Source organism: Lampris incognitus, chromosome 3, assembly GCF_029633865.1.
Source record: "Lampris incognitus isolate fLamInc1 chromosome 3, fLamInc1.hap2, whole genome shotgun sequence".
Taxonomy (NCBI): Eukaryota; Metazoa; Chordata; class Actinopteri; order Lampriformes; family Lampridae; genus Lampris; species Lampris incognitus.
In genome coordinates this window covers 30,183,153-30,196,499 of record NC_079213.1, presented here as the reverse complement: position 1 = coordinate 30,196,499, position 13,347 = coordinate 30,183,153, and positions in this window count along the sequence as shown.

The window sequence follows — 13,347 nt, the reverse complement described above, 5'->3', positions numbered from 1 at the left end:
TGTCCCTCCGTGCACGTTTGAGGCGGCGGGAAACTCCAGGGCCAGCGCTCAGTAGCAGCTGTGGGCGCTGGCGGACGTAGTGAGCTGCTCTTCATTAAGGACACGATGTCAGGAAGACGGTTTCTGGTGGACTCAGGCTCGCAAAAGAGCCTACTCCCTCCTGCTAAGACAGACAGGTCGACCGAAGGCGGCGGCCCACAGTTAAGTGCAGCTAACGGTTCGTCCATTGTGTTGAATGTAGTACTTTTCCAATAGACATCGCCAATAGATGGCACTGTTGCACTGCTCTACAGTATACCACCTCTTCTTCTACTCTAGAGTTCCGGTTCGTGCGCACTGTGTGTATCATGCTGTTGACGCTGTGTGTGTAGCTCACGCTACAAGCTAATAAAAAGCTCTGCAAATAACAATAGGTTATGGGCCCAGAACATCGCTGAAAGCTGTTGTACACGGTTGTGTGGAGTAAACAGTATTGTGGGAATTCACAATGGAGGATAAGCTGTTTATTGACAGGCTGAACGGACCAGAGAACTGGGCAACATGGACGTTTCAAATGGAACACTTGCTAAAGGCTAAAGGACTATGGGATATGTTAATGGAGACTGAAACACTAGCTGCAGATGCTAATGCAGCAGCACAAGCTGAGTTCACTAGAAGGAGAGAGAAAGCATTCTCTATGTTGGTGCTGAATGTAAGTACACCCCAGTTGTATCTGATAACGAGCTGCCAGACTCCCAAAGAGGCGTGGACCACGCTGAAAGCCCATTTTGAGAGAGATACTTCGGCAAATAAACTGTTCCTGAAGAAAAGATATTTCCGATGTGAAATGAAGGAAGGAGATGCCTTAACTGATCATTTGAAACAAATGAAGGAGCTAACTGATCAGCTAACAGCAATAGGATCTGTGATTGAAGAGGAAGATCAAATTGTAACACTGTTGGGCAGTTTGCCACCAAGCTATGCTACGATTGTCATTGCACTAGAAACAAAGATTGACAACCTGACACTGAAGTTTGTTCAGCAAGCATTAATAAATGAAGAGCAAAAGCGAGTGAATGCTAATGATTCAAGTGGTGCTACGTCAGGTGGTGCATCAGCTGTTGTGCTTACACCGCCCCGAGCTGCCTCCCCGGCACGTTAAAGCCACTCCCCCAGCTCGGACGTGCCGGAAACATCCGAGCGCTCGGCTCGCGCTCTGAGGAGACGAGCGCTGCACTGCACCAGGTGTTTGCCATCAGCCATCAGGCACACCTGTGGCAATCAGGCAGCCTTCTGCAAGAAGCCTCCCAGAACGTCTCTCAGTGCTTCGACGTACTGAACCCTGAGGTGAAGTTCTGATAAGCCCTCCAGCGTTCCTTGCTTTCTGTTTATTCCCCAGTGTCTTATCTTCGTGTCTCTGTTTCCTCCCAAGACTCTCCCTCCGCGATTTCCACGGCTCCCCGCGTCTCCGTCGTCCCCAGCGACCTTCACGTTTCTCCCCGGACCTCTCCTGCGATCTCCCCCCTTGTCCCTCTACCTGGAACCCTCCTTTCGGACTCGACTTCCCGGATCTCGGACCTGGACTTTCTCGGACAACCCCTCTTGGATCACGGACTGGACTTTCTCGCCAGGTGCACGCACATTTCTTCAACACCTCCTGGTCATTTACATACCACACCACACATTGGCTAAAAACACTCACACATAGTTATACACGCAAACCACGGGACACCACACATAGTTTATTCACACATCCCACTAACAGAACGCCTTTTTTCACCATACATTTCCCTCCCACAATAAAACCCCCCTTTGTAGACTTAGAAGTCATCTCGTGTCTGTCTGTCTTGGGTTTCGCCACACGGGTCAGGTTCTGGTGCGCGAGCATAACATCAGCCATGTCATCACAATTTAGAGGAAATGTGCAGGATGGCTCCAAGTCAGTGGGAGCAGCAGACAAAAGCACGTGGAGATGTTATAAATGTGGGAAAGAAGGTCACATAAAGCGGGACTGTCCAAGCTTGAAAAATAAAACAAAAAAGAAAATTCACAAGGCTAAAAACATGACCTGTGAGGATGAGGAAAATTCCTCTGAAAGTGTTTTTGTAGTCACAGAGGCTAGCACTGACAGACCAAGACAGGTTGAATGGATAATTGATTCTGGAGCATCAAAGCACATGACTTGTGATAAAAAAATTCTCCAAGAATATCAGCAATTCTCAAAAGCACAGCCGGTAAAACTAGGTGACGGCAGGGTGGTTGACGCTCTAGGAATTGGAAATGTCAACATGAAAATGACTTTCAAATCAAGTGATGTAAAAAATGCCACAATGTATGATGTACTGTATGTTCCAAAGCTGTCTGGGAATTTGTTCTCAGTGGGCGCTGCTACCAAAAAAGAGAATACAATGTAGTTCAAAAAGTCTCGCTGCTACCTACGTGGAAAAGATGGAACACTAAAAGGAATGGGAACACAAAGAGTTGATGGACTGTATCAGCTAGACATTGAAGGAAGTGAATCTATCTGTCACAGTGCATCAGTAGCTGCCAGCCTGTGGCACCAGCGTCTTGGTCACACTACCAAGCTGAGGGAGCTAAAAAATCTGGTAAATGGAGTGGACTTCCCCGCAGAGAAAGAGATTCCTTTTTGTGAAGGATGTGTGGAAGGCAAGTTGGCTAAAAAGCCATTCAAGTCGATTTGAGGAATCCGTTCCAAACGCAAGATGCAGCTAATTCATAGTGATGTCTGTGGTCCCATGCAGACTGAGTCGATAAGTGGAGCAAAATACTTTGTGACTTTCACTGATGACTATTCAAGATGCTGCAAGGTATACTTCATGAAACAGAATAATGAGGTACTAGACAAGTTCAAGGAATTTGAGAGAACATTCTCAAATGAGTGTGGCCTGAACGTTGCAAGGCTGAGAACTGACAATGGTGGTGAGTACACCTCAAAGGAGTTTCAAGAATATTTGAAGGCTCAAGGCATCCACCATGAAATGACTGTACCTCACACACCACAGCAAAATGGCGTTGCAGAAAGAAAAAATAGGACGTTGGTTGAAGCAGCTAGAAGCATGCTGTCTCATGCAAAGTTGCCGAAGATGTTCTGGGCAGAGGCTATAGCCACAGCAGCTTACATACAGAACAGGCTGCCCACAGCTGTTCTGAAGGAAGAGACACCCTATGAGAGATGGTGTGGAAAGAAACCTAACATGAGTCACATGAAGGTGTTTGGCTGTATTGCTTATGCAGAGAGACGGAAACTGGACAAAAAGGCTATAAAGCTTCGTTTTGTGGGATATGCAAACAATGCCAAGGGCTATCGCCTGTACGATGAAGAGAAGAGGAGGATTCTAATCCATCGTGATGTAATCTTTGATGAATCAAACTTCGACTGGAAGCAGGAAGTGAAAGTACCCTGTTCAGAGAACGAGATAAACATGAAAACAGATGACAGTGAAACACAAGATGATGCAGTCACTGCTGATAGCAGCACTGTCAGAACAAGCGGCAGAACCAGAAATGCGCCAAGGAGATATGGATATGATGAGTTCGCTGATATAATGACTGTTGATCATCATGCCAATATGTGTCGTGTGACAGAGCCAATCACACTAAAAGAAGCATTGGAGAGTCCTAATGCAAAAGAATGGCAGGAGGCGGCTGACTTGGAATATGAGTCGCTGCTGGAAAATGAGACTTGGGACTTGGTGGATTTACCAAGAGAAAGAAAAGCAGTAGGATCGAGATGGGTGTTCAGAGTCAAGCATCATAGTGATGGAAGAGTGGAACGATACAAGTGTAGGCTTGTTGCCAAGGGCTACTCTCAGTTGTATGGTGCTGACTACGATGAAACCTTTTCACCAGTTGTACGCTTCAGCTCTGTTCGTACATTACTGTCCTTTGCTATTCAAAACAATCTACATGTACACCAGATGGATGTCGTAACTGCATTCCTTAATGGAGACCTGGAAGAGGAAATCTACATGCAGCAACCAGAGGGCTACATAAAACCAGGGCAGGAGCACCTGGTGTGTAAACTGAAAAAATCAATCTATGGACTGAAGCAGTCTCCTCGCTGCTGGAGCAAGGCCTTCACAGAGTTCATGATGGAAATTGGATTCAAACAGAACACATCAGACCCCTGTGTGTTTGTGAGATTTAGACAAGAGCTTGAGATACTTGCGGTTTATGTTGATGATCTCATCCTGATAACAGAGTCAACTGAAAGCATGAACGGGCTAAAAGTGGCTCTCAAGGAGCGCTACAAGATGGACATGGGTGAGCTGTCCTATATACTGGGCATCTCTGTGATTCAAGATAAAGAAAAGAACTGTGTCATTCTTCATCAGAAGCAATACATTGAAGCCATACTTCAGAAATATGGAATAGACAATGCAAATCCTGTCGCAACTCCTGCTGATGCCAACGTCAAGTTGAGGAAGAGTGATGGTGTCAGTAAGCCAGTGGACCAACATGCCTATCAGTCAATGGTAGGAAGTCTGCTGTATGCTGCAATGGTTACAAGACCAGGCATAGCTCAAGCAGTGAGTGCTTTGTCAAAGTTCAACGCAAATCCAGATGCTTCACATCTGACTGCTGTGAAGAGGATACTTCGTTACTTGAAAGGGACAGTGAACTTTGCTCTCAAGTATGAGCAGTCAGCCTCTGGAGCTTTGATTGGATTCTCAGATGCAGATTGGGCTGGAGATCAGGATGATCGCCGTTCAACAACAGGCAACATCTTTCTACTGAGTGGAGGAGCGGTGAGCTGGCTCAGCAAGAAACAACCAACAGTTGCACTTTCAACAGCAGAAGCCGAGTACATGGCACTCAGTCAAGCCGCTCAGGAAGGAATCTGGCTGAGACGATTACTTAGTGATCTCGGAGTGGAGTCTATGTCCACAGTGATCCTGGAAGACAACCAAGGAGCCATCGCAATCGCAAAGAACCCTGTGAACCACTCCAGGACCAAACACATAGACATTCGCTATCACCACATCCGTGAATGTGTGCAGAATGGACAAATAGAACTGCAATATTGTCCAACAAATGACATGAAAGCGGATATATTGACCAAGCCACTGACCAAACAAAAGTTTGAGTATCTCAGGGGAGAAATTGGACTTTTCCCTGTTTAATTAAAGTGGTTATTTGTGCTTGACAGGTGTACGCCGAACACTGCCTGATCAAAGCAAGCCTGAAAAATTGGATTCTTGAATCTGAAATGTGAAAAAGAGTTCCAGATAAAAACAATGTAAACAACAGTATTTGAAAAAGGAAGATTTTTTGTTGTTGTTTAAAGTTTGATGACATTATTTTTGTGATGGAGAGCACGGCTCTGTAAAATTATTTAAAGGGACTTAATGTTATTGAAAAAGTAAGTGGGAGTGTTGAATGTAGTACTTTTCCAATAGACATCGCCGATAGATGGCACTGTTGCACTGCTCTACAGTATACCACCTCTTCTACTCTAGAGTTCCGGTTCGTGCGCACTGTGTGTATCATGCTGTTGACGCTGTGTGTGTAGCTCACGCTACAAGCTAATAAAAAGCTCTGCAAATAACAATACATTGCGACGTTTGGCACAAGGTTGGTGACTGTTTGTTTCCACGGGCGCCATTTTGAGTGGGACTTTGTAGTGGCCGCCATTACGGTTCCTATTATCGGCGCGGATTTTCTGTGTGCTAATGGTCTTGCTGGTTGATGTTGCAAACCGCCGTTTAATTGATGCTGTGTCTTTCGCCACTGTTCCGTGCGAGACAGGGGGAGCCGGGCCGTTAACACACGCTAACTTTTTAGCATTAGGGTGTAGAGCCGAAGGAACGGAGAAGACCGTAGGTTCACACTTTAGCCGTGTAGGCAACTTTCTTTAATCAACGGTAAATCGGAGAGACCACAAAACCACAGCTCGACTGAGCGGAGGCGGCAAGAATAACCAGAAAACTGGCTGAACAACCATAACTTAACCCCGCGTTAACCTGCCAGGGCAACCCTGACTTAACCCTTAGTTCCTGGGGTGAATTCTATCCCCAATACGTGTCCACCACAAGGGGATGTTTTTCAGCGTTTGCTGGCGGATTTTCCATCGGTGACTACGCCTGCCTTTTCCACCGCGGTTACTAAACATGGGGTAGAACATTTCATTCCCACTCTGGGACCGCCAGTTTTTGCGCGCGCGCGGCGCCTCGGCGCGGTAAAATTGGCTATCGCTAAGGAGGAGTTCGCCATCATGGAGCGTCTGGGTATAGTGAGGCGTTCCAACAGCCGTATAGTGAGGCGTTCCAACAGCCCGTGGGCCTCGCCGCTTCACATGGTGCCCAAGGCGGATGGGTCGTGGCGGCCTTGCGGCGACTTTCGCCGCCTGAACAACGTCACCGCCAATGACCGCTATCCCATCCCACACATACAGGACTTTTCCATACGCCTGGCAGGTACCACTATCTTCTCTAAGGTGGACCTGGTGCGCAGCTATCATCAGGTTCCCGTGCGCGCAGAGGACGTGCCCAAGACCGCAGTGATCACCCCGTTTGGGCTTTTTGAGTTCATGCGCATGCCTTTTGGCTTGAAGGGGGCTGCGCAAACCTTTCAGAGGCTGATGGACTCGGTGTTGCGTGACCTTGATTTCGTGTTCGTTTATCTCGACGACATATTAGTGGCCAGTCCGTCAGCTGAAGAGCACCTGGCGCACCTGAAACAGGTTTTCCGTCGTTTGGACGAACACGGCCTGATAGTTAACCCGGCCAAGTGTCGGTTTGGACTGCCGGTGATTGACTTCTTGGGCCACCGCATTTCGCCGCAAGGCGCAGTCCCGTTGCCTTCTAAGGTGCAAGCGGTGGCGGAATTTGCCCGCCCGGTCTCTGTTAAGGCATTGCAGGAATTCTTGGGCATGGTGAATTTCTATAACCGTTTCCTCCCTCGCGCTGCCCACCTCCTTCTGCCACTTTACGAAGCCCTGCGGCTTAAGAAGGCTAACGACCCTGTCGACTGGACTCCCGAATGGGTCCAGGCCTTTGACGGAGCTAAGTGCGCCCTGGCTAACGCTGCCCTCCTCGCCCATCCCACACCCACGGCGTCCATAGCTTTAACGACCGATGCGTCTGACATAGCCGTGGGGGCTGTGGTTGAACAGCGTGTGGCGAATGCGTGGCAGCCACTCGCATTTTTTAGCCGCAAACTGCGAGATAGCGAGCGCAAGTACAGCGTTTTTGACCGGGAGTTGCTGGCACTGCACCTTGCAACCCGGCATTTCCGCTTCCTGCTGGAGGGTCGCCCATTCACGGCTTATGTGGATCATAAACTGCTGACTTTCGCCATGTCCAAGGTGACTGAGCCGTGGTCTGCTCGTCAGCAGCGCCACCTAGCGGCAATCTCCGAGTTCACAACGGACATTCAGCATGTGGCCGGGAAGTCCAACCCTGTTGCTGATTGGCTGTCGCGTGTGCTTGTGTGTCCTGTGCACCTCGGTGTGGATTTCTCCGCTATGGCTGCCGACCAGCCCAGCGACCCGGACGTCCTTGCCCTTAGGTCAACGCGTACCGACCTCAAGCTGGAGGACGCTGTGATGCAGGAAGGCAGTCCTGCCCTCCTCTGCGATGTCTCCACCGGCCGTCCCCGCCCCGTTGTTCCAGTGGCCTGGCGCCGTCGAGTTTTCGATCCGATTCACTCCCTCTCGCACCCTGGAGTTCGGGCGTCGGTGAAGTTGGTCGGTTCCAAGTTCGTCTGGACTGGCCTCCGCAAGGACGTAAAGGGGTGGGCCGCTGCATGTGTAGCGTGCCAGCGCGCTAAGGTCCACCAGCACACTAAGTCGCCCCTCGAACCGTTTCCGATCCCGGCCAGACGTTTCGACCACGTGCATGTGGACCTGGTGGGCCCTCTACCTTCTTCACAGGGTTTTACGCACCTGCTCACAATGGTGGATCGGACCACCAGGTGGCCAGAGGCTGTCCCTCTGTCCTCCACAACATCCTCGGATGTTGCACGCGCTTTTCTTTCCTCCAAGGTCACCCGTTTCGGCGCTCCGTCAGATATCACCTCAGACAGGAGCCCCCAGTTCGTGTCAGAGCTCTGGTCGACGCTTGCGCGATCCTTGGGTGTGCAGGTACACCGCACCACCGCGTACCACCCTCAGGCTAACGGCTTGTGTGAACGTTTTCACCGGTCTCTCAAGGCAGCGCTGCGTGCTGCGCTCTCGGATGGTAACTGGGTGGATCGTTTACCTTGGGTTATGTATTGTATTTTTAAATCACGTCAGGACACAGCGCTGTCGCTCGACACAACCTCTCCGTGGCATTCTTTATTTAGACTGACACAGCATCAAAGGCAGACACGATCAAACAAGCCAGAGCCCGCAGGCATCACCAATCGATCCCAGCACAATAGAACAGCACCAAATCAAATGCAGCACTGTCGATGTGTGCAGACATAACATTCCCCCCCCCCCCCCGGCAGGATTTCAAACATGAAAGGTTGACACAAAGTCCTCTAGGTGGCCAGGGCGTAAACGTGTGCGAACAGGTCGCGGGGCGGCCTGAGGCTGGGCAGGCCGAGGTGGGGAAGGAGAAGGCAGGGGAAGCTGAGGCCCAGGAATGTCTGGGGCCCGTGTAGGAGCTGCATGAAGCCCCGGGGCGTCTCGCCATGCTGAGGGAATGGCTATGGTTGTGTCACCAGCTGTGTGTGGCGGAGCTGACACCTTCCGTAGACAACTGGAGTGCCACCGAGTGCCATCACTGAGGAGGTAAGTGGCTGGGCCCAGCTGACGGGTGACTTGGAGAGGAGAGGACCAGTATGAAGCCATTTTATTGTCCCTGTGGGGCCTGCGGACCCTGACCCAGTCTGACACATTGATGTCTGGCACCCTGGTTCGTTTTGACTGGTCAAACCGTTGCTTCATCCGCGTCTGCTGACGAGTGACTGAGGCTCTGACCCCAGAGGGAGGTGCCTGAGGTGTGGAGGGGCGGAGCCTGTCAAGGGGCATGCACAGTTCCCGGCCTAGCATGAGAGAGGCTGGGGAGACGCCTGTGGTCGAGTGCTGTGTGGCCCGATAGTGCAGCAGAGTGTGACGGATGGCCTGCGTGAAAGAGCACCCTTGGGCCATGTGTGCTCTGAGGCCGTTCTTCAGTGACTGGTGAAAACGTTCAACGCCGCCATTGGCCTGGGGGTGGTAGTACGCAGTGCGTATATGACGGATGCCCTTGCTTTCGAGATAAGCAGTGAACTCAGCAGAGACCAGCTGAGGGCCGTTGTCAGTGGTGATGGCCTTTGGGAGGCCCCAGCGAGAGAAAAGAGAGTCCAGGAAGTCGATGATGATCTGTGAGGTCACAGTGCCGGAAGTGGTGAGTTCAGGCCATTTTGAGTGTAGATCGTAGGCGACCACCATGAAGCGTTGGTGGTGGGGAACTCCATGGATCTCACCACAAATGTCCAACTGCAGGTGTTCCCAGGGCTGAGAGGGCCAGGCGAGAGGTTGCAGGGGTGGGGGAGCCTGGTGGCCAGTCTTGCCACTCACAAGGCAGGCAGAACAGTCCTTCACCAGAGCCTCAATATCTCTGTCTATCCCCGGCCACCACACCAGGTCTCGGCAGCGCTGTTTCAGTTTCACAATGCCCAGGTGGCCTTCATGTGCCGTATTCAAAACACGTGCACGGAGAGCAGCTGGGACCACTGTGCAAAACCCACGTGCCACGCAGGTGTCGTTCCAGCAGGAGAGCTCCTGTCTGACTCGGGCGAACGCAGCCAGCTCCTCTGGGACCTTGTGAGGCCAGCCGTTCTGGATGTAGGTGCGGAGCTGGGAGAGGACAGGGTCCTGTTCGGAGGCTGCCCTCAGCTCCTGCAGAGAGACAGTGGCCTGGAGGGGTGTGTGTAGCATTTGGACAATGTCCTTTTCCACACAGTCAGTGTCCGTCTGTGGAGCTGGGGTGGAGACAGAGTGAGAGAGCAGGTCGGCGACAACATTGTCTCTGCCTGGGGTGAACTGCAGGCTGAAGTTGTACTGGCGGAGGCGGTCAGACCAGCGGTGCAGCCTCAGGGGTTTGTGGCCTGTCCCAGATGTGGACAGCAGCGCTGTCAGGGCCTGGTGATCTGTCCTGAGGGTGAAGGAGCGGCCATAGAGGTAGAGGTGCCACCTTTCACAAGCCCAGATACAGGCTAACGCCTCACGCTCACCCACGGAGTACCGCTGCTCGGTCAGGTTGAGGGCACGGGAGGCGAAGGCAATGGGCTTCTCCACACCGTTCTGGGTTTGAGACAGCACAGCCCCTATCGCTGTGGCTGATGCGTCACAGGTCACAAAGGTGGAGCTGGAGATGTCGAAGTGAGCCAACACTGGTGGTGAAGTCAGTTGAGTCTTGAGATCACGCACAGCGTCACTGCATGCCTTTGACCACACCCATGGCTCGTCCTTACGCAGCAGCTGGCGCAGGGGGGCTGTGGTCGCAGAGTACTGGGGAAGAAACCTCAGGTAGTAACTTGTCATACCTAGGAAGGAGGCGACCTGGGCGGCCGAGCTGGGCTCAGGGATGGCCTGAATGGCGTCCACGTTGGATTGTAGTGGAGTTACACCGCTCGCTGACAGCCGGAACCCCACGAAGTCGATGGCTGGCACAGAGAGGACACATTTCTCAGCATTGAGAGTTAGCTTGTGCTTGGACAGGGCTGCGAAGACCATGTTAAGGCGCTTGTCGTGGATTTCACTGGTGGGCCCGTGTACCACTATATCGTCCAGATACATGGCCACGCCCAGTATGCCAGCCAGCACGGAGACCATGATTTTCTGGAAGCAGCTAGGGGCGGAGCTGAGACCGAAAGGCATCCTGGTGTAGCGAAACACTCCTGCATGTGTCACAAAGGCTGTGAGGTTTCGGCTGCTGGGGTGGAGGGGCACCTGTAAGTACCCCTGTCTGAGGTCGAGCTTGGAGAACACCTCAGAGCCATAGAACTGAGCAGTGAGTTCTTCTGAGGTGGGCAGTGGATACTTATCAGGGACCACTGCCTTATTTACTGCACGTAGATCGACGCAGACACGCAGGCCCCCCGACTTCTTCTTAGCCACCACGAGGTTTGAGACCCAAGGTGACGCGTCCACCGGTTCAGTGATGCCAGCTTCCAGCAGTTGTTGCAGCTCGGCGGAGACCCCATCACGGAGAGCCAACGGGATGCGGCGCAGTGGTTGGATGACAGATTTCACAGCAGGGTTGAGGAGAGGTTGATGGGTGAAGGCGGAGAGGCAGCCCAGCCCCATAAACAGCGATGGCCACTTCTGCTGCCAAGGTGTGGCGACAGTCAGGATTGCTGCCCCCCTTGTGTCTAAGAGGGAGAACCCCAGAGCGGAGAACAGGTCCAGGCCCATCAGGTTGGCCCCACGGCGTGCCACATGAAAAACTGCATTGGGCACCAGCTTGGTTCCATAGCGGACAGTCACTTGGAGAGAGCCAACCAGATCGATTTTGGAGTCACCATACCCACAGAGGACAGCTGAGGGTGCGGACAGTGGCAGTGAACCGAAAAATTGACTGTAGGTATCAACATTCAGGAGAGACACACTTGCACCGGTGTCCAACAGCAGGGGGATGCACACATCATTAATGTTGACTGTGCATGATTTGAATGACACTGGCCCAGAGCTCACCTTGTGAATGACGGCGGTTGAAGACTGGGGGGTGTGGCCCTCTGACCCAGCCGGGGAAGATCGACAGACGTTGGCGAAGTGATTGTGCTTACCGCAGCTACGGCATGTCTGGCCACGGGCAGGGCAGTTCTGAGCCCTTGAAACATGAGACCGAGACCCACAGTTACCACAGGACTGTTGAGGGCGGGGCCGAGAACGCCGTCGTTGCAGTTGCAAGACGTCCCCAGTGGAGTCGGCGCCCGCCTCGCTCTGGTTGGGTTGCGTCCCGAGGGGCAGCCGTGAGTAGAGGGAGGAGTCGTTGGCAGCTTGACTGGAGGTGGCCACTTGCTGTGTATTTAGCATAGCAGCACACTCAGCTGCTCCCTCAACCTGTAGTGCGATGGTAATTGCTCTGGACAGCAGCAGATCGTCTTTTTCCAGCAGGAGAGTCTCACGCACCTTTGCGTTGTTGGTGTGTTCGATTAGCTGGTCGCGAACCATCTCGTCCTGAAGCGCGCCAAACTTGCATGAGCTAGCTAGCCCTCGCAAATTAGCTACGTACTGCCGCACAGACTCACCAGGCAGTTGGTGTCGCTGACGGAATATAAATCGCCGAAGGAGGGCACTCTGTGGAGCAGCGAAATGGGTGCTCATAAGTCCCACAGCTTCGGCAAAGTTTGTGACGTTTCCCAGAGTCCCGAGCACACGATGACCCTCTGCTCCCAAGCAGTGTAGCAACAGAGCCGTCTTCCTAGCCTGGCTCACGTCGTCGAGCCCTGAGGCGATGATGTAATTTTCAAAACTATGTAGCCAGCGAGTCCATGGTACCGGAGGCTCGCCAGGTAATGCCAGGAAGGGGGCAGGTGGTGGGAGAGAGATATCAGCCATCCTCGTCGCCAATATTGTATTTTTAAATCACGTCAGGACAGAGCGCTGTCGCTCGACACAACCTCTCCGTGGCATTCTTTATTTAGACTGACACAGCATCAAAGGCAGACCCGATCAAACAACCCAGAGCCCGCAGGCATCACCAATCGATCCCAGCACAATAGAACAGCACCAAATCAAATGCAGCACTGTCGATGTGTGCATACATAACATTATGCTCAGGTTGCGTTCGGCTCCTAAGGAGGACCTCGACACTTCGTCCGCTGAGCTGGTGCTCGGTCAGCCGCTCCGCGTCCCTGGGGAATTTGGCCTGGGAGTTCCGCTCCTCGACCCCGTCCGGCCGTTTATCCTTTTTTGTCCGACAGCACTCGAGTTCCAGGCCCCGTTCACCATTGTTTTCCGCGGTCGTTCGTGCCTGCGGAGCTCATGTCGGCTCGTTTTGTTTTTGTACGGCATGATGCTCACCGCTCGCCCCTCCAACCCCCATACGATGGCCCATTCGGGTTCTTGAGACGGGTCCTAAGGGTTTTGTGCTGGATATGGGTGGGCGTAGGGAGCGTGTCACGCTTGATAGGCTTAAACCGGCGCACAGGGTGGCAGGCGAAGTTGTGTTTCCGGCCCAGGTACCCCGTCGGGGTCGTCCTCCTTCCAGGACCCCGGCAGTGTCTTCACGGGTTCAGCGTTCTGCTTCTCAGCCGACTTTGGACAGTGTTTCACCTACTGTTTTGGCTGAGGGACGGCGCAGCCGCTATTGGCAGGCTGCTTAAGCCTCCAGTGAGACACTAATTTTCTATCCAGGAGTCCCTTCTGGGTGTTCGGGGGGGGGGGGGGGGGCTGTGTAGCGGACACTAGGGGCTATGCCTCTCACCCAG